Below are 25,418 nucleotides of genomic sequence, written 5' to 3' on the forward strand. Positions count from 1 at the left end.
TAATAAGGACAGCCCACTGTGGGGATGCAGATGCAGAACTCTGCCCAGGAAGCAATTAGGACATGCCCAAGATATTTGGAAAGAACTGCCAGAATCAAGGGATTAAACTCCACATGAGGGATAAGGGAGAGAGAGAAAGAAGAGTCAGTACGGGGGAGAACAAGTAAGTTCTGATTTAGATGTGACAAGATCAAAGGATTGGTAGGCCATCCATTTGAAAGTATCTGGCAGGCATGGAAGGCTATCAGGACTGACGCTATGAATGGGGGTCACTTGCTTAGACACTGGTCACTGAAGCCATGATGGTGGGTGAGGCCGTGCGGTGAGAGTGGGCAGGCTACGAGGTGAATGGCCATCAGGACATGGAAGACTGCCACAGACTCGAGATGGAAGGAGAAAAAAAACGCAGACGAAGACTTCAGAAGGTGAATCTGAGAAGTCCAAGAAAAAGCACCCTGTTGTCATGTCTCTGAGGTGGAGAAAGAGAAATTGACCGAAAGCATTAAGTGACCAGTAGATGGGCAAGGAAGAAAGTTCTCAGACTTGGCCAGTTAAGTTCATGGCTGCCTTGGCAGGGTACAGCTGCATGAGAACGGAAGGCCGATTGAGGGTTGAGGCAGGTGACCGCAGTGAAGATCAGCCATGATCGTCTTTTGCAAAGTTTGATTTTAAATTCTAGTGCCAATCGGCAAGGATTAAAGGTCCGAGTCATCAACGTGGAATCAGGTTTAAAAGATGCTGTGGACTTTTTGAATGGCAGTAAGAGGTTCGTCAACATTTCTGGAGACCTATGTCATTTTCCAAGCACTTTCTTATAGCGGCCCCTTATTTCATGCTCTCAAGAAGCCTCTGAAAGCATTTTCATTTTAAAGATGAGGACATTAGATCCAAAAAGCTGTCACAGCTGATTTTTGGCAGATCTGGGACTCAAAACCTGTCTCCTTGTCTCTATGTTCTAAGACGTCATTTTAATTCACAGTTAACGAGAAGTATATTAAACGACAAACTAGCGTTCTGGACTTCAGCGTTCCTCTTTTTGGCCGAAGTTGAGTGGGGTATGTGGTTGTGTGTTGGGGATAAATGTTCCATGTTTGTTTGGGTGAGGAGGATGAGTCAAAAGTCGGCTGGATCAGCACGGCTCAGAAATGTGAGACAAAGTGCATTTACTTTCTCTTGCTGTGATGTGTAGCTAGCAGAGCTGCTCTTGGCAGCACAGGTCTTTTCGTAGGTTAACTCGAATTTATTACCAGTTGTGCGCCAGAGTCCAGAGGGCTTGAGGATACAACAACCCAGCAAGCCTCTATCTATCTAGTTCCAGGACAGAGAGTGTAACAGAGTTATCATATAAATGTGCACGTTCGCCATGGTAGTTGCCAAACTGCTTAGAAGAAATGCCATTTAAAGGTTGCTTTTGAAATGTTTGGCACATAGTTTTTGTTCTAAATGAGAGGATTTTGGTTGAACAAAATTATCAAATAAATGAATGAGAAAGATAACTAGTGATGAATTCCTGGAATTAAGTGAGTTCAGTGGTAAGTTGAAGAAGAAAAAGCACAGAACGTGCATATGTGTACGTGTTGAGGGTGGTGCTGGGGAGATGGGGCTTAGTAGAAAGACGAAGAGTTCTCCATGGATCTGGGCAGCTTGGACCAAGGCTCAGAGGTGGTGCAGGGTAGAACAGGTGTCGGAAGGCATCAGAAATGCATCTCGCTGGAGATGAAGCCTGGGGTTTTGGATAAGAGAGATCTGGAAAAAAGCAGTGGAAGAAGCTCCATCAGTAAGTAGCTTGTTGCCATATTTTCTTCTTTTCCGTGTCCTTGAGAGAAGCTCACAGGCATACTGCTCTTGTTTATAATGTGAGTTCTAACCAGGTACACCTCCAAGCCAGCCAGCCCTCTTCTGATGCACTGTCCTGGTAGTCTCTGACACCTTGGCACAGGGTGAAAGTGATAATCTGTCCTTGTATGTAGGAAACTTTTAGGATAGGCAGCACCATCAATCTCTGAAAAGACTATACTTCATGCAGCCTATAAGGCACAAAACATTAGGTGTGTGACTCTTAGTCGAGCAGGACGCTTGAACTTAATTTTAAAACAAAAGAGCAAAGAGATGTCACCATTACTATAAAGCACGAACTGTTACTACCTTATTCTTTTGTGTCCCATTTAACAGATGATATGCCTTTAATTTTGTGAAGACAAAAAAAAAACAAAGCTATTGAAATCTTCCTTCATTTCTCCTTTAGACTTCAATTTTCCCCACTAAATTAGCTAACTAAATAGAAGCAAAGGAAGAAGGTCCTTTTTTTTCTTCACATGATGAAATTCTAATGGCAGTTACACATCAGTGGTTATTGAAGATATTTATATTTTATCTTGATGCTAAATCTCTTTGTTTAGGCTACTAAATGTTTACAAGATGTGTAATTTATCATCTTCTCTGATTGCATCATTTTTCTTGATAAAAATTTAACTGGGCATACGGCAGAATGACAAACATCTATCAGCCCGGGAGGAAGGGGTTTTTGTCTGTAATGACTTGCTCTATTTTATAACCTCTCATATTTTGTCAAACCAGGCTTTGACTGTAGGCTGATTATTCTTGATTATATTATTTAGTCCTGCCAAATATACAGCTATATGGAGTTAAATATTAATTTCCTCTTACCCCGCAGTTCTTTGTTAGAATATATAGTAGTATTTGAATTGGATTCCAAACAACTGTGTTCTAGTAATGGACTCCATATATTCCAGAAAGCAGCATGGCGTAGTATGAATGGTGGTTAAGATCATACACGGTGAGTTGGTTAAGAAATAGGGCTCTGGATTTAGATGGCCCGAGTTCTGACGCCAGTTCTGCCATTTACTACTGTGTGATATGAAGCGAGCCACAGTTTATCTGTGGGGGCTAAGAGTGCTTACCTTACAGGGTAATTGCAAGGATCAGATGAATTAATACATGGAGAATACTTAGAAAAATTCTGGTCCTTAATAAGCACTCAATACATATAAACCGTTATTGAAAAACCTAGTTTTACTTAATTGTGGCAGATCTACTACTTATGATTCTCTGAATATTTTTTTAGTAACATCTTTATTGAGATACAAATCAATACTATAATTCATGTACCATAAAATTCACCCTTTCTCTCATTTGGTGCTGTATCTGCAGGAACTGCTATTCATCATTGTCTTTACGTTTGGGCAGCTTTAAGCATAAGCTTTGCCATCAGGGAAGGAGGGAGTCATCTCAGTGGTACTGTGAAGAAGCTTCCCTGTTAGCCAAGAGAAGGATAATGCTTTGCTGATTTGAATATGCAAACATTTTCTTGCTTCCCTTTCATTGTCTCATTTTTGAGGATCCAATAGTTTTCTTGTTTGAGTCTAGAAAAGTACTGGTTTCAGAAAGTTTTGAAGTGAGATGTACAGAGAAGCGCATTTGACCAACCTGACTTAAGCAGAACCACTGTAATTGAGTTCAGATATGCCAAAAGGCTAAAAGTTTATGTCTTGCCTGCCTTCCAAAAAGCCTCTGCTGATGCAAATCAAGCTGTTCTTTCCATACAGCATTCATTTTTAGCTGGCCTAAAAAATTTTCCCTCCTCTGCTTCTTATAAATGTGGTTTCCAGTTATTCTGTGATGATGCTCCAGTACTCGCTTGAATCCTTGCTAAACCCTCTGCTGTTTAAGATTGAGCACAGAATTTTCTTATTAGAATTAATATTTACCAAGGGTATAGTAGATGTTGAGTACTGAAAAAGGCACTTTGCAGACACTATCTCTGTTATTTACAACAACTGTGCAAAGGTGACATTATTGTTCCCGTTTTTCTGATAAGGAAGCTGCAGTTCCAAAATTCACTTGCCCAAGATAACTCAGCTTCAATGGGATGGACCTAGGATTCAAATCGATCTCTTTCACCCTCCATCTCTATCACACTCTTTCTGCTGAATTCTGATTCCTTACTTTATTCTACTACCGCAGTTTTTCTGTTTCCTTAACAGTTACTTTTCTGCCACTTTTATGCATCTCAAGCAAGATTTTTCCAATTCTTTAAGGATTGTGCTAAAAGCAGTCAGAGGCTGGTAAAAATGCTACATCTGTATCCCATAACAAAGACCATGTTGTCAAGATTCACGTCTTATTGCCTGTCATCTGTTATACTTTGAAACAAATTTGCAAGAAAACTCAGCCAGGTCTGAGGCTATTATTATTTTAATCTCTGCAGAAGATATACAACTGCCCAAACTGATTAAATTAAAATGTAATTTAGATTCAGAAAGTTGCATGTCTGAAGGAATAGAATGTACAATTTCCATATATGAGTTCTTAAGATTCTAGCTGTTCAAGGTACATTAGAGTGTCTGCAGCTATATGCAACCGAATTGTCTTTGTTCCCCAAAACAGGGAAGATTTATTCATTTCGGCATTAACTAATCTCGACCAAATATTCATTGCCCACTCAAATTTGTGTAACTTTTCAAAGAATTGAGTTACAAATGCCTTTTGTTTAGCCATGGAGGACATCGACTGAGTCTAATGTTAATAGTTTCCTCACGCAGTTACATTTAACAAGATACACAGTCCATTAGGCTCTTGTTTTAGGCCTTGAGCATAAAACGAAAAATTTTCAGCAATTAGTTTGGCAAAATTTTTGGCTCTTGAGATCCCTGAGGCAACCAATTAAGAATCAGTAATGACTGATGAGGTCATTTTCATTGTGTTCGTTCTAAACTCACCGCGCCAAGCCTCTCCTTCAGCAGTTTTCAGCTATTTCAATCTTCTTTTTTAGGTTGCACAGTGCTTTCCAAAGAATGATCAGGAGGAAGTTAGTCCCCAGAAGTGTTCTGCAATAAGAAAGTTTCACCATCAAATAAGCTGGGGACATACTGCATTATATAGATTTTTGGGGGGATAGTTACAATATGTATAAGCAAAATGAAGGCTCTGAGAGGTTCTATAAACAAATGTTTTTATTTGCTTTAATCTAATTTTTCTGAGGGCTTCGCACATAGCTCAGTAGTAAAGAATTGGCCTGCCAATGAAGGAGACAAGGGTTCAGTCCCTGGGGCAGGAAGATATCTAGGAGAAGGAAATGGCAACCCACTCCAGTACTGTTGCCTGGAAAATCCCTTAGATGGAGGAGCCTGGCGGGCTATACAGTTCATGGGGTTGCACAAGAGTCAGATTCGACTTAGTGACTAAACAACAATTTTTCTGATATTTGTTGAACCAAAGACTACCCCTTTTGCCCTCCCCTCTGCAACACCCATTTAATCTCACAGTGAATTAGTCATCTTTTGTAAAACACAGACATTGGTTATTGCAAGGTCAAGGGGACAGATGACTCCTTTAACCTTTCCTGTGATGAGACAATTGGAAAGTTTGGAGGATGCAAATTCAGGCTTCAAGTGAGACGCATGGCAGAGTGCCTGACTCGGAGTCATTTTCTAAATGTTCACTGAATGAATAATTCCTTCTTTGGGAAAATGAACCTTACTTTTCAGATCAGGTTTAGATTTACAGAAAAGTTGTGAAGCCGGCACACAGAGCCCCCATAGACTCTGCACAGTTTTCTTCTGTATTAGCAGCTTCTGTTACTGTGATAGATTTGTCACCACCAATCAATATTAATATGCTATTAATCAAAGTTCATACTTTAATTGAATTTCTTTTGTTTTTACCCAATATCCTGTTTCCGTTCCAGGACCCCATCCATGACACGGTGATACATTTAGTTGTTGTGGCTTCTTAAGCTTCTCACGGCTGTGACAGTTTCTCGGACTAGCTTGTTGTTTTTTTTTGTTTGTTTGTTTGTTTTTGTGACCTTGGCAGTTTGGAGAAGTGCTGATTAGAAAGGGTTTAGTTTTCCTCTTCCCCCTTTTGCTATCTAATTGGTAGACATCAACCACTGGGGTGCCTGTTACAGGTTTTGCATAAACTTGTGAACAAACGCTGCTAAATGGGGGATGAAGGACCTCTGGGTCGGGAGAGCCAGAACACGAGCACACGCTGAATGGACCAGGGCATGGACAATGTTGCGAGCAGTGTGCTCGTCTTTTTGCTTGTATTGCCTTCTTTAAAAATAATTTTTATTGAGGTACAGTTGATTCATGATGCTGTGTTAGTTTCAGATATACTGCAAAGTGAATTAGTTTATATATATACTCTGATTCTTTTCCCGTATGGGCCATTACAGAGTATTGAGTGGTGTTCCCTATGCTATACAGTTGGTGCTTATTAGTTATCTATTTTATATACAGTAATAAGTATGTGTCAGTCCCAAACTTTCAATGTATCCCTCCTTCCCTGCTTACTCCCTGGTAACTGGTGTTTTCTACACCTCTATTTCTGTTTTGTAGATAGGTTCATGTGTACCATTTTTTACATTCCACATTAAGTGATATCATATGATATTTGTCTTTCTTTGTCTGAGTTACTTCACTCATCATGACAACTTCTAGGTCTGTCTTGTTGCTGCAAATGGTATTATTCTATTCTTTTTAATGGCTGAATAACGTTCTATATGTACCACTCTTTCTTCATCCGTTCATCTGTTGGTGGACATTTAGGTTGCTTCCATGTCCTGGGTATGGTAACTAGTGCTGCGGTAAACACTGGAGCGCATGTATCTTCCTGCTTGTACTGCTTTGCTTTTCTGCTTTCTCTTTTTTATCTTCTTTTATTACTAGCAAGTTCCTTGAAGGTGAGAAAATGAGACTTTTTTGGCTTTCCACATCCCTCAGTGAATTCTATTTAGAGTAAATCTCTCTTCTGTATCAAGTACATACTTGCAAAAAAACAAAGCCCGCTGGGACTCGACTTTGGCAAACACTTGTGCTTTTAGGGTCTTTATCTCTGGTCTTTGTCTTACAAAGTAGACATGCCTTGCTATACTTATTCTGCTTTTTACCAATCCCTGTGTGTATGCTTGGGCTTTCCAGGTGGCACTACTGGTAAGGAACCCACCTGTCACTATAGGAAGATGTAAGAGACCTGGGTTCGATTCCTGGGTTGGGAAGATCCCCTGGAGGAGGGCACAGCAACCCACTCCAGTATTCTTGCCTGGAGAATCCCACTGACAGAGGAGCCTGATGGGCTACAGTTCATAGCATCGCAAAGAGTCGGACACGACTGAAGCGGCTTAGCATGCATGCACGCACATGTCTATGTCTAGAAATCTTGCCATGAATTCTGTAGACTCCGGGGATGAAACCAGATCTTCTTTTGTGTTACTATCATTGGGGTTTTTCTTTCTATCAATAAAATAAGAATTATGTTAATCAAGTGAATGTGTAGACTTTTTAATCCCTATTTTTAAAATGAACATCGTTGCCTTATTACTCCTTATAGACTTTTCTTGTTGATTATTATAATCTAACATTAAGGTTTTACTGCAGAAGTTGCTACTATTTCTTTGTGGGATTCAATGACTTCTGGTAGAGATACCTGACTCCTTAGCTCATTTGCTGCAACAGCAAAATTTTACTAGGAGTTTTGAGTTTGTCTTTGTCAGCTGGTCAGTTCCTTAGTTGAATAAATACCAGATTATGTCAACAACAGTCTCTCAATTAATCATTTTCTCTAACTGATGTTATTGCCTCTTGCTGCCATCTTTTCAAAACTTGTTGAAGAAGAGATCATAGGATTGTGTCAATTGCAGAGAAAGTAGGGGAATTTACACCCATCTGTTAACCCTTCCCCTTTCCCTGGCTTTTTATGGATTTTCTCGTTTGGAACATATTTCTTATAAATCTGCTTACCCTTCCACTGCCCCCACTTCCCCTTCTTTATCTCTCTTTCTCTTCCTCATTCACATCTACCTTCTTTTTCTCCCCTCTGCGCTGAGCTCAGGTGTGATTCTGTCCAGTAAAATTAAAGTGTGAAGAGTGGTGTGCACTCTGTAAAGTTCTCAGGGAGTATTTGCAGTTTGTTAACGGGAAGGATTTCTGACCTGAGGCTGTATGGGGGATCGGGTGGAGACGGGAAAGGGGATGAGGTTTGGTAGGGTATTTCTGCTGCTGTTTGCTTATACCAGAGATGGGTAAACTTTTTTGAAAAAAAAAAAAAGGGAGCCAGATAGGAATATTTTAGGCTTTAGGGTACATACAGTCTTTGTTGCAACTACTCACCTCTGCTGTTGTAACAAGAAAACAGCTGTAGACAAAATGTAAGCAAATGAGCATGGCTGTGTCCAATAAAACTTTATGGACATTGAAGTTCAAACTTTATGTGATTTTCATAAAAGGATATTCTTTTAACCTTTTTTTTCTCTTTTTAAAAAATTTTTCTGGCTGTGCCTGTGTGCCATGTGGGATCTTAGTTCCCCGCCCAGGGATTGAACCTACACCTCCCGTACTGGAAGTGTAGAGTCTTAAACACTGGATCCCCAGGGAAATCCCCAAATTGTATCCTCTTAAAAAATGTTTTCAACCATTTAAAAATGTAAAAACCTTTGTCATTTAGTGGCCAAAAACAGAGGGAGGGATAAATTTGTCCTACAGATTCTAATTTGTCAACCCCTGGCTTATGTCAAGATTCCAAGATCCCCCTTATACTAGTCAACCAAACCAACCAACAACCAATCAATCACCAAATAAGCAAACAGCAACCAAACCATGCAACTGGGTTAAAGGAGGTAAGGGAAGATGTCTTATGGAGGAGCAAGCCATATGAGTAAGTTAGGGCGAGGGTGTTGCAGGCAGGGAGACTGAGCTGACCTGATGCCCTGTGCTTGCTAAAGCCAGAGGACAGGGTCAGCCAGGCCACCGATGCAGTGACATCAGCATTCTCCAGCATCTTCAGATTAAAGACAGCTACCATATACACACAGCACTCATAGGGCCCTGAGCCCTCTACTTGAAACTTCTGATGGACTCTTCACTCCCATGCAGGAGGTGTGGTTATCCCTCTGTAAGAGACACAGAGCTGTGGAACACCTTGCCAGAGTCACACAGGCGGTGACAGAGCCAGGATTCAAACCCTGGCCCCGTGGACCTGCAGCCTCCTTCCTTCCCTGACTCCATGCTGCCTCACCTAGGAGAGATCACAGAAAATCAAGGCAGTCTCTATGACTTCATCCTGCCACAGCTTCCTCAAAGCAAAATAAGAGACAGCTTCTAAACACTCGCCCATGCTGGCTAGGATCAGCAAATGCTCTGAGCTGCTGACTTCCTCCATCTGCCACTTTAAGGGAGGAGGCAAAGAGATGGGACGGGAAAGAAGACCTAAGCTGGACTCCTGGCGCCACTGTTAGCTTCCTGAGCCCTGGTTTGCCTTATCTGAAAGGTGGGGAGTAAGAGAAACTGCATAGCAGGCTTGTAGGACTTTAATGAGACGATGCATGCAACCCACGGGCATAGCGCTTGTCACAGAGTGGGCACTAACTACATCAAGGCTGGGACTCTTGAAGCAGTCATTGTGTGCTCTTTCACTCCATAAGCATCTATGACATGCACCAGGTAAGCACTGGGATGGACAGATGAGTCAGATAGTTCCTGCCTCCAAGGAGCTGACAGTTGGTAGAACAACAGGCATATCAACAAATAAGCTTGACCACGTGCCTCAGGAATATGTGGGGCCCGAGTGAGAGCACAGAGGTAGGAGTATTTCCAAGTGAACAGGTGGAGGGGCACAGAATAGCCTTCAGAGAGGAGCTGGCAGAGTTTACATCCAGGCAACTCAAGCTGGCTGGTCCCATGCAATTCCTATGGCTGATCTCTACCAACAAAAATCTCGTCTCATGGAAACGATAAAAAAAAACACCCACTTTTTCCTAAAAGCATTTAAGAAAATCTATGCAAATTTTTGAAAGCAAAACAGGAAGTCAATTAGCGGCAAAGAAAACATTCCTTCCTTCTCAAGTCTCTTGTGCTTGGAAGTTTCCTGCCAGGATGTTGACCAGAGAGAAACAGCCTGACCAAGAGTCATTTGTTCCTTTAAAAGAAGTTTCTTTAAACAGAAGCTGATTTCATTTTTTCCCCCACATTCTCTGTGGCCTTGGGAAACACCTTCCTCAAAAATAGAAATATCCAAAAGAGATTGGGAGAAACGAATCCTTCTGGGTCTAAACTCTCCGTATGTGACATTGGCATACTGCCTTGGCGTCTGCAGAGCTTTTATATAGGCACATTATAGTGGGATGGGGCCAGGAGTTTGAGTTTGAATTCTGTCTGCACCATTTAATAGTGACCTTGGGGCTGTTGGGGGAAATAATAAGCTGACACACATAAGGTGATGACCAGGGTACCTGGCTCAAGAAATGTTAACACTTCATTATCATTTTGTCTCCCTTAGAATCCATCTGTTACAGCTCATGAGGCTAAGCACCGTCTTTTCCATTCCCCATGTAGTTCTGCACTCCCAGTTTCTCTGCCATCTTCTTAGTCCAACAGGTAACATTCTCCCTACCTGAACCTTCTTACCGCTATTTCTTTCCTGTGACCAGGTCTCACCTTCCAGCTCCATCTGTCTGACTGCTATTCATCCTTTGCATCTCAGCTCAAACTGCTTGCCCAAGGAAGACTCCCCTCCCCACCCCACCCTCAACCTCCCAGCCTAGGTTAGGTGCCCTGGCAAATGTGCCCATAAGTCCCAGAGGTTTTTCACTGTGACAGTGTCACATTTACAGTTATTCACATCCAGTTTCAAAGTAGAGCATAAGCTATGAGAGGCTGCTTACTCCAGGCATCTAGCTTGGTACCTGGAGTGTAAATTGTATGCTACAGATTACCTGTGACTGGGTAGAAGGCAGGCAGGTATTATTACCTCCCACAGAGGAAGAAACCAAGAAGCCAGAGAGTATAAAAGCAGACTCACGATCACACAGCTAGGCATCTCAGGAGCCAAGACTTGAATCCTAGCTTTCTGACTTGAAACCCAGCAGTGCTTCCAGGAGAGAGCCCCAAAGTCTTGTTCTAGAGTACCTGGACTCTCATTCATTTACTCTAAAAATGTGCAGAAATGTTAAAGGCTTGCTGTAATGCCACAGAAGTACTGGGGAGCTGGGCTTGTCTTTTGGTGAAAACCCTCTCTTTTTGGTCCCAAGCAGGGTCCTTTCTCAGCCCTTCCATTCTGACTGATAACACAAGTCCCAAGAATGGCTCTTGCTTACCTCTTCTTCCCAGGGTTCTGATGACTCTTCACCGTGAGCCCCTGTTTTGGCTTAGACTGACCTTCAGAATAGTGTCGAGGGATGAATCCCACCCCTCAGTTTCACCCTCTGCTGTTTTAGAGACAAGCATACAATGTCATTTTTATTTTTAAAGGCCACCACCCTGGTGGTTCAGACAGTAAAGAATCTACCTGCAATGTGGGAGACTGGGTTCGATCCATGGATCGAAAAGATTCCCTGGAAAAGGGAATGGCTACCCATTCCAGTATTCTTGCCTAGAAAATTCCATGGACAGAGGCTACACAGTCCATGGGGTCACAAAGGGTCAGACACGACTCAACCACTAACACTTTCACTGCACAGTAGAAATAGAGTTATATACATACATATATACACATACCCAAAGACAATGCTGGTAAAACAAAAAACAAACTTCAAGAAATCTCAAAAGTCTCCAGGAGTAATTGTCCCTGACTTTCTCCCTTTCCTGTCTGTTCTCATTTGAGGGGACTATCCTGGATGCCCCCACCCCACCCACATGCTTAGTGGCTGATGGGGGAAGGCCAGGATCAGGCATGGTGCCTCCCAAGACTAAGTGCACAGAGGAAGATTTTGTAACGGAACTCAAAATAGGAAAGAAGAGAGACATTTAAAAAGTATAATAAAGTCCCAAATTAGGTTAACAGGGAGGACAGATAGACCTAGTGGGTGCTAACTGCAGAGATTAACCAGAAGATCATACTTTAGGAGTGCCCCCTGTGAAGAGGGGACCACAGGTGGAGATGGCCTAGCTAGAGAAATTGTAACACTGAGGCCTTGATGGACTTCCTCCTCCCCAGAGAAGAGCTACAGATACTTCCTCCAGATCAAAGATAAGGAGTAAAGCCCAGGAAGGGTGGGGGAAGGGGAAAGGAAATACAGCCTTTCATGGATCTTTATTTTTATAACTTCCATCCCATCCTCTCAACTTGATTTTCTTGGGACATCTGGTACACCCTATTCCATCACTCTTTTATTCTTGACGGTGGACCTTCTTTTACATACCAGGTTACCATGCAAGATACCTGAATAATTCTGTCTGTGTGAAACAATAGGAGTCAATCCACTGGTTCAAGTGCCCTAGATCCAAGTTTCATTTTGTTTCAAAGCAACAAGCAAGTCCCTTCTCTCTGAAATCCCTCCTGTAGCATATAGGAAAAGTCAAATTAGGCCTATCTGACACAAAATTATTGAAGTTAGAACTAGACATGGAACAACAGACTGGTTCCAAATAGGAAAAGGAGTACGTCAAGGCTGTATATTGTCACCCTGTTGATTTAACTTCTATGCAGAGTACATCATGAGAAATGCTGGACTGGAAGAAACACAAGCTGGAATCAAGATTGCTGGGAGAAATATCAATAACCTCAGATATGCAGATGACACCACCCTTATGGCAGAAAGTGAAGAGGAACTCAAAAGCCTCTTAATGAAAGTGAAAGTGGAGAGTGAAAAAGTTGGCTTAAAGCTCAACATTCAGAAAATGAAGATCATGGCATCCGGCCCCATCAATTCATGGGAAATAGATGGGGAAACAGTGGAAACAGTGTCAGACTTTATTTTTCTGGGCTCCAAAATCACTGCACATGGTGACTGCAGCCATGAAATTAAAAGACGCTTACTCCTTGGAGGGAAAGTTATGACCAACTTAGATAGCATATTCAAAAGCAGAGACATTACTTTGCCAACAAAGGTTCATCTAGTCAAGGCTATGGTTTTTCCTGTGGTCATGTATAGATGTGAGAGTTGGACTGTGAAGAAGGCTGAGCGCCGAAGAATTGATGCTTTTGAACTGTGGTGTTGGAGAAGACTCTTGAGAGTCCCTTGGACTGCAAGGAGATCCAACCAGTCCATTCTGAAGGAGATCAGTCCTGGGATTTCTTTGGAAGGAATGATGCTAAAGCTGAAACTCCAGTACTTTGGCCACCTCATGCGAAGAGTTGACTCATTGGAAAAGGCTCTGATGCTGGGAGGGATTGGGGGCAAGAGGAGAAGGGGACGACAGAGGATGAGATGGCTGGATGGTATCACTGACTCGATGGACATGAGTCTGAGTGCACTCCGGGAGCTGGTGATGGACAGGGAGGCCTGGCGTGCTGCGATTCACGAGGTCGCAAAGAGTCGGACACGACTGAGCGACTGATCTGATCTGATCTGATCTGAAGGACAGAGGAGTGAGGGAGCTACACTCTTTCCCCTGATCGATGTTCGTCTGAATGTCTTTTGTCAGCTTGAACAGTAGGGTCACCTGGTGTAGCCCCCACCCCTGAAAAACCCGGCTCTATCCATGTGGACCAGTGATTGAAGGAGTGTTAAGTACACAACAACAAAGGAGGAAGCTAAACACCTTTCCTGTCAAGAGCAGAAACTATGCCTTAATCTTCTTTATATCCCCACAGCCTAGTGTGGGGCTTGGCATGAGACAATGCATCAATAAAGGTTTGCTGAATTGAAGAAAACTTTGGAAATAAGGAGACCTGGGAGCACTGTGATTCAGTGCAAGTTGAATGACAGCTGGCAATGGCCTTTAGGAACAGAAGAGAAGGAAAAACAACAGATTAGGAGAATGCATTGGAGGTGTGTGTTCACAAAAGGAGAAAGTGAGTTTTGGGAATTTATGGGAGCAGGAAATCAGGGAAGGACCACCACTTTCAATATCCAAGGCCATAAGCAGAGTAGTCTGACCTGAATGTGTGGACATGACTCTTCTTCCTGAGCCGCAGAATAGATGAGGTAAAGGACTGTTGGTTTGGCTGGGTAGAAGAATGTAATTAGTAAGGAAATCTGATATAAGCTATACATTTTGAACTGCAAAAATCTCTATCAGAGTATTTTTGGTCATGAGACTATGTTCAACTTCTGGGGATGTTCAACCACCAAGTGTGTTTTAATCAGATGAGACACCATCAAAGAAGGATATCAAGAACGATGGAGAAAGCTATGTTAGAAACAGTGTGGTCTTTGGAAAAGAAAGTCTTTGACAAATTGCGAAGACAATGAAATGAATAAGGGGAGAAGATGAAGAAAAATTTTAACAGGGTGAATGAGAGATGATAGAACAGAATTTTAATTTTTATACTAGTGATGATTAGTTTGACTGCAAGTATCAGAAGACCCCCAAAGAGGGGCTGACACAAAATATGAGATTATTTTTGTCTCAGGTGACAGTCCAGTTCGGCCATCCACGGCCAGTGTGGAAGGCTCTTCAAAGTCCTCAAGGCCCCAGGCACTTCTTAGCCGCCCACTCTGTCATCCCCTAGAGCAGTCAACCTCCTCAAGGTCCAGGATGGCCACATCTGGGTCCTGGCAGAGGGACTGGAGGAAAGAACACAAACAGCAGATACTGGGTGTCTTTGTAAGGAAGACTTCCAGCTGCTGCCACATGGTACCTCTGCCCCCATCTCACTGGTCAGAACTTAGCCACAGGGCCACATCTAACAAGGGAAGCTGGGAAATAGGTGTGTTGTCTGAGTACCCATATCTCCAGCTGAAAAACCAGGGGTTCTGTTCCTGAAGGAGATTTAAAAAAAATTGGATACAGGGGCTTCTCTGGTTTTCTCTGCCATAGTGTCATAAAAATGATCGTGTTTTTTTAAAAAGCATGGCTAAGAGGCTATAACTACATAATAGCACAAAATTATTCTCTAGATCTTAATGAAAAGAACGTTCAAAGTGAAGATTCCATCCTAGAATATTATCTTAATGCTGATTAACCTTGAGACATAATAATCCCTTCACTCTTGGGTTTGACTCCAGGGCCAAGGCTATCTAAAGCAACGAGAGCATTGGTTCTTCCAGGTCTTCATGACCCTGACGTTAACTCTCTCTCGGAGTTGTTTTCAAAAGGAAAGTAAATCCATTATCATCAGTACCTTGTTAAATTCAGTGAACTGTAAACCAACAATGTGAGCCTCAAGGAAACTCTGTCCTCACTCAGAAACACAGCTCTGCAGTAATCGCCACCCTGCGCTCCTCTGGCTCCGCACGCCAGCAATCGACTCCCTCCGTTCACTTCCGCCAGCTGTCGACTCCCTCTGTTCACTTCCCGTTGCAGACCCTCCCCGTGCGCCTCTCCCTTCTGCTTTCCACCTCAGCCACCGACGCCTGAAGAATCTCCCGAGGGCACCGCGGACCGCAGGGAACTGTGCTCGCATGCGACTAACACACGGTGCTCGAGCGCCCACTACCTGGACACAAGGCCAGGGCCTGGCCTCCCAGATCCCTGAAAAGCTTCCTCACCCTACTAATCCAACCAGGGTTTCCTCTGAGATATTGCTATTGCACCTCGTACTTGGGTGTGCGTGTGTTCAGTCATGTCTGACTCTTTGCGAGCCCATGGACTGTAGTCCATCAGGCTCCTCTGTCCATGAAATTCTCCAGGCAAGAATACTGGAGCAGGTTGCCATTTTCTTCTCCAGGGGATCTTCCTGACCCAGGGATTGAACCCTGAATTGGCAGACGGATTCTTTACCACTGCATCACCTGGAAAGACCCCCCTGGTACTTGCGGAAAAGGTGTCAAAGGTATTTTGTGCTTTCCTCCCTCATTCTATGCCCTTTCCTACACCCCTAAGTAATATAATGGGCTCTGTGGTTTAAACAGAATCGGTTTTCCAATGGGAATGTTAAGAATCCCAGAGAAGTAACATTCCTGTCTTTAAATGCCTTAAAAGTAGATTTATGATAGTAAACATATATTGTTACCATGAAGAAATGAATCAATATACCAACCAGAGAATAATTGAAAAAAAATTGAAGCATAAGCAAATCATTCTTTCTTTTTTCTTACTGTGGTAAGAACACTTAATATAAGATCTACCCTCTTGACCAAAGAGCACGAAATAGTATTGCTAACTACAGGCATAGTGTTGTGCAGTATGTGTCTAGAACTTACTCATTAAAAAAAAAAATTATTTATTTTTGACTGTGCTGGGTCTGCCTTGCTGGGGGGGGCTTTTTTTTCTCTAGTTGCGGCAAGCAGGGCTCTCCCTAGTTGCCGTGCATGGACTTCTCACTGCAGCTGCCTCACTTGTTGCAAAGGACGGGCTCTAGGATACTCGGGCCTCAGTAGGTGCCGCACAGGGGCTCAGTGGCCCTAGAGCACGGGCTCAATAGTTGCGGCCCACGCGCTTAGTTGCTGCATGGCAGGGGGGACCCTCCTGGACCAGGGATTGAACCCATGTGGCCTGCATTGGCAGGCGGATTCTTTATCATGGAGCCAGCAGGGAAGCCCGAGAACTTATTCTTGCGTAACTGAGACTTCATGCCAGTTGGATATTCAACTCCCCTTTCCCTTTCCCCCAGTCCCTGGCAACCACTATTCTCCTCTCTGCTTCCATGAGTCTGACTACTTTAGACATCTTTCTTTGAAAGAAACAAATTTAAATGTTGTTGGTCCTGCTTTTTATTAAATGACTACTGCTCTCTCGTTTTCCTCTTCTTTACTCATGTCAGTTATCTATTTAAGTGTGAGAAATTTTGTGAGTAAAAGGAACTACTAATATCTACTCTAATATTCAGTTTATTAAAGTTGAAAATTTTATTTTACCTAAGTCTTCAAACTTAACCTGTAAATCTAACTTATAAATTCTATTTGTAGATACAGTGATTTATGTAAAAATGTGAACCATTGCTTTTTTGTTGTTTGATTAGTGTTCGATTAACTTATACATTTTAAAAGATTGAATTTCCTCAATTGGCCACCTTTATACAAAAAAAAAATCACTGTAGATGGTGATTGCAGCCATGAAATTAAAAGACGCTTACTCCTTGGAAGGAAAGTCATGACCAACCTAGATAGCATATTCAAAAGCAGACATTACTTTGCCAACAAAGGTCCGTCTAGTCAAGGCTATGGTTTTTCCAGTGGTCATGTATAGATGTGAGAGTTGGACTGTGAAGAAAGCTGAGCGCTGAAGAATTGATGCTTTTGAACTGTGGTGTTGGAGAAGACTCTTGAGAGTCCCTTGGACTGCAAGGAGATCCAACCAGTCCATTCTGAAGGAGATCAGTCCTGGGTGTTCTTTGGAAGGAATGATGCTAAAGCTGAAACTCCAATACTTTGGCCACCTCATGCGAAGAGTTGACTCATTGGAAAAGACTCTGATGCTGGGAGGGATTGGGGGCAAGAGGAGAAGGGGATGACAGAGGATGAGATGGCTGGATGCCATCACCGACTTGATGGATGTGCGTTTGAGTGAACTCTGCGAGTTGGTGATGGACAAGGAGGCCTGGTGTGCTGGGATTCATGGGGGTCGCAAAGAGTTGGACACGACTGAGCGACTGAACTGAACTGAACAATACATGTAAATAAATTTCCTAAAATATTTTTCAACTACCCTTACAAATTTAATATATTTGATTTTCTGAAATATTTCAAATGCCTGACAGGGCAACACTTATGAAACCTAGCAAGTAAAATCTTTCTGCATATCAATTAACTCTTACAAACATAGTAAAACTAACTTATACTGGTTGTAAATTGGATTCTCTTAAACATTCAAACACTATGAACATATTCAATTATTTCAAATGAAAATCACAAATCTATACCAGTTTATCATTTCAAAACAAAATCACAAGGTTAATTTGTTAAATTCTCTTAAACATTTCAAACTCCTTAAATAACACACACAAACTGATGATCATAATGGTTAGAAAACATACTCCTAAATTTAACAAGAAAGTAATAATACAAGTTTGATTGCCTTCATCTGTACACTTTTTCTACATCTTTTCCATAGAAGTAAAGTCACTTTAACCAGCCAAAATGAGAAGAAAGGCATTTTAGGCAGCATGGAGTTATTGAGAACTGTCATGCCATCTCAGTAAAATATACAAGATCAGTAAAATGTGTAAGACCAGGATTTTTTTTCCAGGATGATTCTATCTGAGCAGCAGGTTAACACACCGAGCTGCTTGTCGTAGTTGGATTGGTTCTGCCTCCTGTGTCACCAGATGGGGAGTGTGCTGTGTGTCCCAGAGTGTCTTTCAAATTCACCCTTACCCTATTTTTATCACAGCCTCTTTCATTTTTTAACACATGATTTGGGTACATAGAATTCTACAGTCCCCCTTGGGGTGTAGCCTATCTTTTCGTCAAGTGATTAAATTTAATTGAATTTTCCATCCCTCTACAGTTTATAGAACTCTCTGTATCTTTTACTTCATTATGTTTCATTGTGGCAGGGACCAGCTGGGTCCTCACCTCACCTGCTTTCCCTTCATTCTGGGCACGGAGCCAGACTGGGTTTCACAGCTCTCCTGCAGTTAGGTGTAGCCATGGGGCTGACTTTTAGCCAATGAAATATGAGCAGCTTGCCCCATAACACCTTCCCAGGCTCCATCATCCAGGATCTTTCTTCTTCTGCAGGCTTGACACTGAGCAGCAGGGCAGTCTTGGAAGCAACACATTAAAGCAGGCAGAGCCGTGAGGTGCAAGGGGCATGACTGGAAAAGAGCTGTATGTTATTTAGGAGCGTTCATTCTGGACTTGACCTGAATGAAAAATAAACTTCAATCATGATGCTAAAGCAATTATATATATCTGGAACTGTTCATTTAAATGTCCACTAACCTTTGTTCCTTATCATTACGGTAAAAAATTCTTGGAGTTGGTGGTAGTGATGAATCAAATTCATGCAATGTTAGTTAACGCTGCATGTTCTGAGTCAATGGGAAACATGAAGTGGAGGCACTGGGTACATGACTAGCCAGAGTCATTCTTGCCCTTTATATCAAAACCTGACCTAATTAACATTTAAAAAAATAGAACTAATGCTATGAGACTTGTGCACATTTTAGATAGCTTTTTTTTAAAGCATCCAATACAACAAAAATCAGCAGCCCATTGACAATTAAATCAACTACAATTCGTGAGATAAAAATAAACCTATTGCTCAACTATAAATATTCTCAGTTCTATGATCAGACAGAAAAAATCCCCCAAGGGCCCTCATAAACAGGAAAGTACGGGATACAATGGACAATATCCTTGACAGACAAAACAATATGTCAGCTACTCAGACATTCTTAAACACACCAGATGCACGTATTCAAGGCATTCATTTGAAAATGATTAAAAATAGGGATTTTTTTTTCTAAGAAATACAAATTTCTTAAAAAAATTAAAGGTATAGTACTGTAACAAAGTTCAATAATAAGGCTCCTTTTTTTTTTTTTCACCTTTGTTTACTTCACACTTTGCTTTTAGCATTTGAGGTTGCTAAAGGTTATGGGTTTCTGAAAGTATTGTCTTCATGTGCAAACCAGGCCCATAGTCAGACAGCTTTGTACTTCCAGATCAGTCACTGTTTCCCTTTCTGCTTCTATATCAACTGGTTCTGTCATGTGTGGGTTGCAACTGCCCCAGGAAACATGCTTATTTAAAATGCAGCAATACACATTAGATTTTGAAAATAAAACTAGCCACAAATGTACTTCTTTCAAAATGGATTTTGTACATCTGTCTCCACCACATGCAAAAAATGAAAATTTAAACCTCTCTTTCCCTGAGAAGAAACTGTGGGGACAATGAAAACAGACTTTAGTACTGAAATCCTCAGGAGAGAGAAAAAGAGGGGGAGGATGGATATTCAGGAAGAAATGCTAGAGTAAATATTAGTAAAGAAGAGTAGATAATAAAGTTCTTTCCATAAATTGCTTGTATCAGTGATCAGTGCATTCAAGCAGCAAAAATCTGATTAGAAGTGATTTCAACAAACAGGGCTTACATTTCTTCAAACACCCAAAGGGTAGAAGGAGGCAGTTAATGATGTTGATTCATCGGCTCAGCTCAGTGATGCATGTTAATACTTCTGCAGTTTTCTCAGTCTTTCCTTATCATCACACGATGATGGCCCCCAAAGGCTGCTGTAGCTCCAGGCATTACACAACTTTCAAGGAAAGAAGAAAAGGAGAAGTGGGTCACAGTGACAACATTTTCCTCTTTTACCAAGAAAGCAAATGCTTTCTTCATTTAACTGTCACATGGCCTTTCCTAGCTGCATGCATGCCTGCTGTGTACTAAGTCGCTTTAGTTGTGTCTGACTCAGTGTGACCCCATGGATGGTAGCCTGCAAGACTCCTCTGTCCATGAGACTCTCCAGGCAAGAATACTGGAGTGGGTTGCTATGCTCTCCTCCAGGAGGCCTTCCTGACGGAGGGATCAAACCAGCATCTCTTGCTTCTCCTGCATTGGCAGGTGGGTTATTTACCGCTAGAGCCACCTGGGAAGACCTTTCCTAGCTGCAGAGGCTGAGAAAGTAACCATGTCATGATTGGAGGTGGGCAAGAGAACATGGTCAGTCAACCAAACAACAGGCACCATGAGAGTGGATGGGCTTGTAGTATTCATGCCTTCTTGATCCTCTTAGCAATGAGTTCCTGAAGAAAAATTCTACATGACATGCCTTTCTCAGTTCATGTGAGACACATGAGCAGGACTTCATGTTTGAGAGAAAAATAATGCTGGACTTTCCCACTGTGTCTCGCCATCAAGTAGTGACTTGCCTCCAGCTCATCTCCCTCCTCCCTATCTCAAATATTCAAATACTCTGAATAAAATCTTACCTAAACTCCCTAAGAAAACACATCAAATTATCCATGAACTTGCCTGAGGAAAGACTTCCTGGTTTCTGAAACATTTCACCTACTCCAAGAAATAACTTTGAAAATCAGCTAGTAAAGGAATTTCTAGAAAGTAATGAATATAAAAAAGAAAATCACAAAATCAAAAAATTCAATATAACCTGTTAAAAGAGATTTTAATGTTAAAAAATAAAGCCTTTGGCTTTATTTGAAAAATATGAAAAATAATAAGTCAACTTAGAATGGATTCCATGGTACTCCTGCTTTCCCATTTATAGAACCGTCACATTTGGGGGATATTTTATCACACAAGGAAAGCATAACAAATTCCTGCTGAAAAAGAGCAAATGGAAGCCCAGGCTCCCCACCTCACCTCACCCCACCCCCAACCCAACCCAAGTTCCGAAACAAGGCAATGAATGAATTGTATTTAATAGCTGTAGCTTAAATAAATCTGCCTCCAAGCTATGTATTAGGCAGAGCACTCTGTTAGGTGAACTGTGCCTGAGAAGGATGGACTCAGTAACCCTGGGCTATATTCAGCTACAATTAGCAGAATGTCTAGCAGAATTTTCCTCTGTGACATCTTATTATATTTCAGCAAGGGAATTAATTACAGGGCAACATTTGCTGATTGCACCCCGAGTTACATTATTGCTAAAGAGTGGACAAGGCAGTCACAATATCCTAGCTGAATTTGAAAGCAAGCTTCCTGTGATGGGGCCTCTCCCGCTGAATAGAAGAAAGTATGTACAAAGAGGGAGAAAATTAAGTCCACATGGCGGGTTGTGTGCAATGAAATTGCCTGCTAGAAAAGGACTGCATGTTCCCCAGATCAGATACACCTAAATTCTACCTCCAGGAAAAAAATCTTCAGAGGGAAAGACCCTTACTCTTCTTTCAGTCTAGAATCCACTATAGAAAGCCCATAAAATAAGAAGGAATGAAGGACTGATACATGAATAAACCTTGAAAATACCATATTTAAGTGACAGAAGCCAGACACAAAGGTCACGTATCGTATGATTCCATTTACATCAGATGTCCAGAGCAAGCAAATCCATAGAGATAGAAAGTAGATTACTGTTTGCCAGGGACTTAAGGAAATGGAGAATGAGGAGTAATTGCTAATAGGTACAGAGTTTCCTTTTGGCATGATAGAAATGTTCTGGAATTAGAAAGTGGTGGTAGCTGTACAACACAATGAATATACTAAAAACCACAGAAGCATACACTTTAAAATCATGAATTGTATGTATGAATATACACATTCAATTTTTAAACATGCTTTTAAAAGGCCCACTTCTGAGAGGATGATAACTGAAAAATAAATAACGACTGTACTAACGGATACACAAGGTATCCGTTATTTTGTGATGTTGAACATTGTGGTAGAAAAAGTAGTGGGCTGAAAATCAGGAAGTCATTTAACCTGTCTGGGCCTCAATATTCTGGTCCCCACACACATGCAGACAGCCTTGGCAGGGATTCAGTTACTCCCTTTGAAGGGCTACTCAAAATGGGAGGGACTTGACCCTGTTTTTCCAGAACCCAGTTCCTTGGGGTCAAGTGCTTCTGGGAGCCAGACCGCCTCCCTTCTCTCAAAGCTTCCATCTCCTTCCCTCAAGTCAGTCCAGTTCTGTGCCTCCAAGCAGGGAAGCAAATCTCAGGCCAGAGTTCAGGCACAATAATCCACATACAAGTTTTTAACATTTTGACTTAATTAGAAATGCATGAAAAATTGAGAGATTTTATAAACAAACACAAACATTAATTTCTGACTCTTTCCCCAAAATTGAAAGCCCTACAACATTAGGCCATGAGATGACAATGATTGGCTACAGCCTCTGTCTAGACTGGGCATGGCTCTCCAGCTCACTTACCAGTCCCTACTGCTTCACAACACTGGGGTTGACCATTCAGTGGTCTACTCATCACACTTGCCCTATTTCTTATCTTACAGTGAAGAAGAAAGTGAAATATTTCTTGTACTAGTATGTGCATTGTTTTTAAACATTTATTTGTTTTTTAATCAAAGGATAATTGCTTTATAGAGTTATATTGGTTTTTGCCCAATTTTGTGGGGGACATCATTTTTTAAACATCTGGTCTACCTCAGCAATCTAAATGACCTGCCTGCTCCTGGAACCATTTGCATTTGAGGTCCTTGGCCCAGACTTTAGATATTTAAAATCTATCCCTTGGAGCAATGGAAGTCCAAACCTCTAGGATATACTCAAGGGTAGTGGTTCTCAGCCAGGGGTGATTTTGCCTGCCACAGTCCCTTTGGCATTGTCTGGAGGCCTTTTTGATGGTTATGATTGGGGGGTTGTGATTGGCATCTAGTGGCAGCTGGGGATGCTGCTAAACATCCTACAATGCACAGGAAGCAGCCCGAACAACAAAGCATTACCTGACCCCAAAGTCAACAGTGGCAACATTGAAAAACCATGTTCCAGGGAATGGGTAAGGGGTGAGGAAGGAGGGGAAGCAACTGACATGCTTCTCAGTCATAGCTGGGGAATGACATCCTTATTATTTTCTCTATCAGTTTATCATGTCACAAATAGGTGGCTTCCCAGGCCAGGGACTTCTTTGTAGGACAACTGTCATTTGAGCACACAAATTTTTAAGTATTAATTCAGGAAAAAAAATGATTAGTTGGTAGTAACACTTCAGTCCTAAAAATACCCAGACTGATCACGTTCTTCATGGAACCATCAGACTTGACTCCCAGTGACTCTGATCATTTCAAGAAATAAAATTTGCTTTCAAAACCAGTAGTTTGCAATGATTTGCCATCACTGAGGATTTGCAAAGTAATGTGATGCATATTGTAATGAAGTCTTTGACTTTAATGGGATTTTAAGTATGAGCAGCTAATATGAAATTATAATAACCTGAACTCACTGACACTGGGCAGATCAAGAAACCATTTGTATTAGAAGACAAAAATTATATAGTTATTTCTAGTTTCTCTTTTTTAATCCCTGAGTTTCTTGTTTTCTAAACATGTGTATCAATACAGATGTATTTTGATATACAAATTTGATCCTTAAAAATGTAAGTTATATGTATTAATTTGTTTTAAAATATTTGTGTTCAATTAAATAAAGGATTTATTAAATTAATAAAGGAGAAATGTAAAAGAGTTACTGAAAGAAATATTTCAAGCAATGTAGCATTATCAGAATAAAGGCATAATCTCTCAAGATGACCAGCTTGGAAGGGATAGTAAGTATTTGTTTTCAATGTGTAAGTTTTAATCTATTTTTCAGTTTATAAGCACTATGAAAATAGATTTAATCTCACCTCTAGTCTTCACAGTATTTTGTAGTCCTTCCAGTGCTTTCGTGTCGATTGCCTCACTTAATTATTTGGCCATCTCTGAGGTAGGCACTGTTTTCTTTTGTTAGTAGATGTAAGAGTTGAGCTCAGAGAGGCCCGAAGCCACGCAACTTCAAATTATAGAGCTTGAGGCAGAGCAGGAGTTGAAGGGTGAGGGTGACAGGGAGTGGGGGACGGGGAGTGGCTAATCTTTTTTAGTTTGTTAACTTAAAAATACTCATGTTTCTAATACTCCCAAACTGATCACTGTAGATATAATCTACAATTCAGATATAGGGAATTGGGAGATTCAATGTAATCCCTATTCATAATCCCAGCTGCCATTTTACAGATACTGATAAGCTGATCCTAAAATCCATATGGAAATTCAGGGGACACAGAATAGTCAAAACAACCTTGGAAAAGAAAAACAAAGTTGGATGATTCATGCCTCCCAACTTCAAAGCTTACTACAAAGCCACAGTATTCAAGAGAGTGTGGTATTGGCTTAGGATAGACATACAGATCATTGGAATAGGACTGGGAGTCCAGAAGTAAATACTCATATTTACAGTCAGTTGAGTTTTAAAAATTGATTGTTTTTTTTTTTTTTTAAACTGTGGTAAAATACACACAGCCTGAAATTTACCATCCTAACCATTTAACCATTTTTAATGCATGGTTCAGTGGTATTGAACACATTCACATTGCTGTGAAGCCATTACCACCATCCAGCCCCATAACTCTTTCCATCTTTTCTATGCCCATTAAATAATAACTTGACCTTTTCCCTAATTTCAGCTAGTATATCGTCCTCAAGCTTCATCCATGTGGTAGTATATTGCAGAATTTCCTTCCTTTTTAAGGTTGAATAGTATTCCACTGTCTGGAAAAGGGAATGGCTACCCACTTCAGTATTCTTGCCTGGGGCATTCCACGGACAGAGAAGCCTGGTGGGCTACAGTCCACAGGGTTGCAAAGAGTCAGACACGACTGAGGGACTAAGCATGCACACATGCAAGGTACAGTAAAGCTTTAGTCTGTAATTTTAATTAGGTCACAAGCTCATCTCTGGATGTCCCAGTGGGCTATGTTTTTCTCTGGCCATGCCCAGCCCACGTGCCCTGCAGAGACCACGCCCTTGCAAGCCTTTCTCTGATGGTGGTGTCATAGCGTCCAGCCTGCTGTCTTCCAGGTGTTACCTCTCTGGGCTCTTCTCTTACCACTAGCCCTCTTCTTCCATCCCCAGCCTCTGTGCCCAAGCAGAAGAACCCCAGAGAAGTTTCCAAATGACTTTGTCAACACTTGGCAGATAAATGTCAACCAAGACTATAACATCTCTCATACACTCA

General features: G+C 41.5%; 2 long non-coding RNA genes across 3 annotated transcripts in view; one reads left to right on the top strand and one right to left on the bottom strand.

Moving 5' to 3' along the window:
• LOC138990794 (uncharacterized) overlaps positions 1-25,418 on the top strand; it is a 79,925-nt gene that overhangs the window by 48,933 nt on the left and 5,574 nt on the right. The window contains exon 1 of one of the 2 annotated variants that reach the window (XR_011466907.1): positions 15,049-15,675. The exons of the other annotated variant lie outside the window; for it this stretch is intronic. This is a non-coding gene — a long non-coding RNA (uncharacterized lncRNA). Of the gene's footprint in view, positions 1-15,048; positions 15,676-25,418 lie in introns of those variants that run through there. 2 annotated transcript variants of the gene reach the window in all.
• Positions 1,263-24,216, bottom strand: LOC138990795 (uncharacterized). Its single transcript, XR_011466909.1, has 4 exons — positions 24,052-24,216; positions 19,884-20,045; positions 4,740-4,847; positions 1,263-1,746 (listed from the first exon to the last, which is right to left on the bottom strand). It is a non-coding gene; the product is annotated as an uncharacterized lncRNA (long non-coding RNA).

Source organism: Bos mutus, chromosome 14, assembly GCF_027580195.1.
Source record: "Bos mutus isolate GX-2022 chromosome 14, NWIPB_WYAK_1.1, whole genome shotgun sequence".
Lineage (NCBI taxonomy): Eukaryota > Metazoa > Chordata > Mammalia > Artiodactyla > Bovidae > Bos > Bos mutus.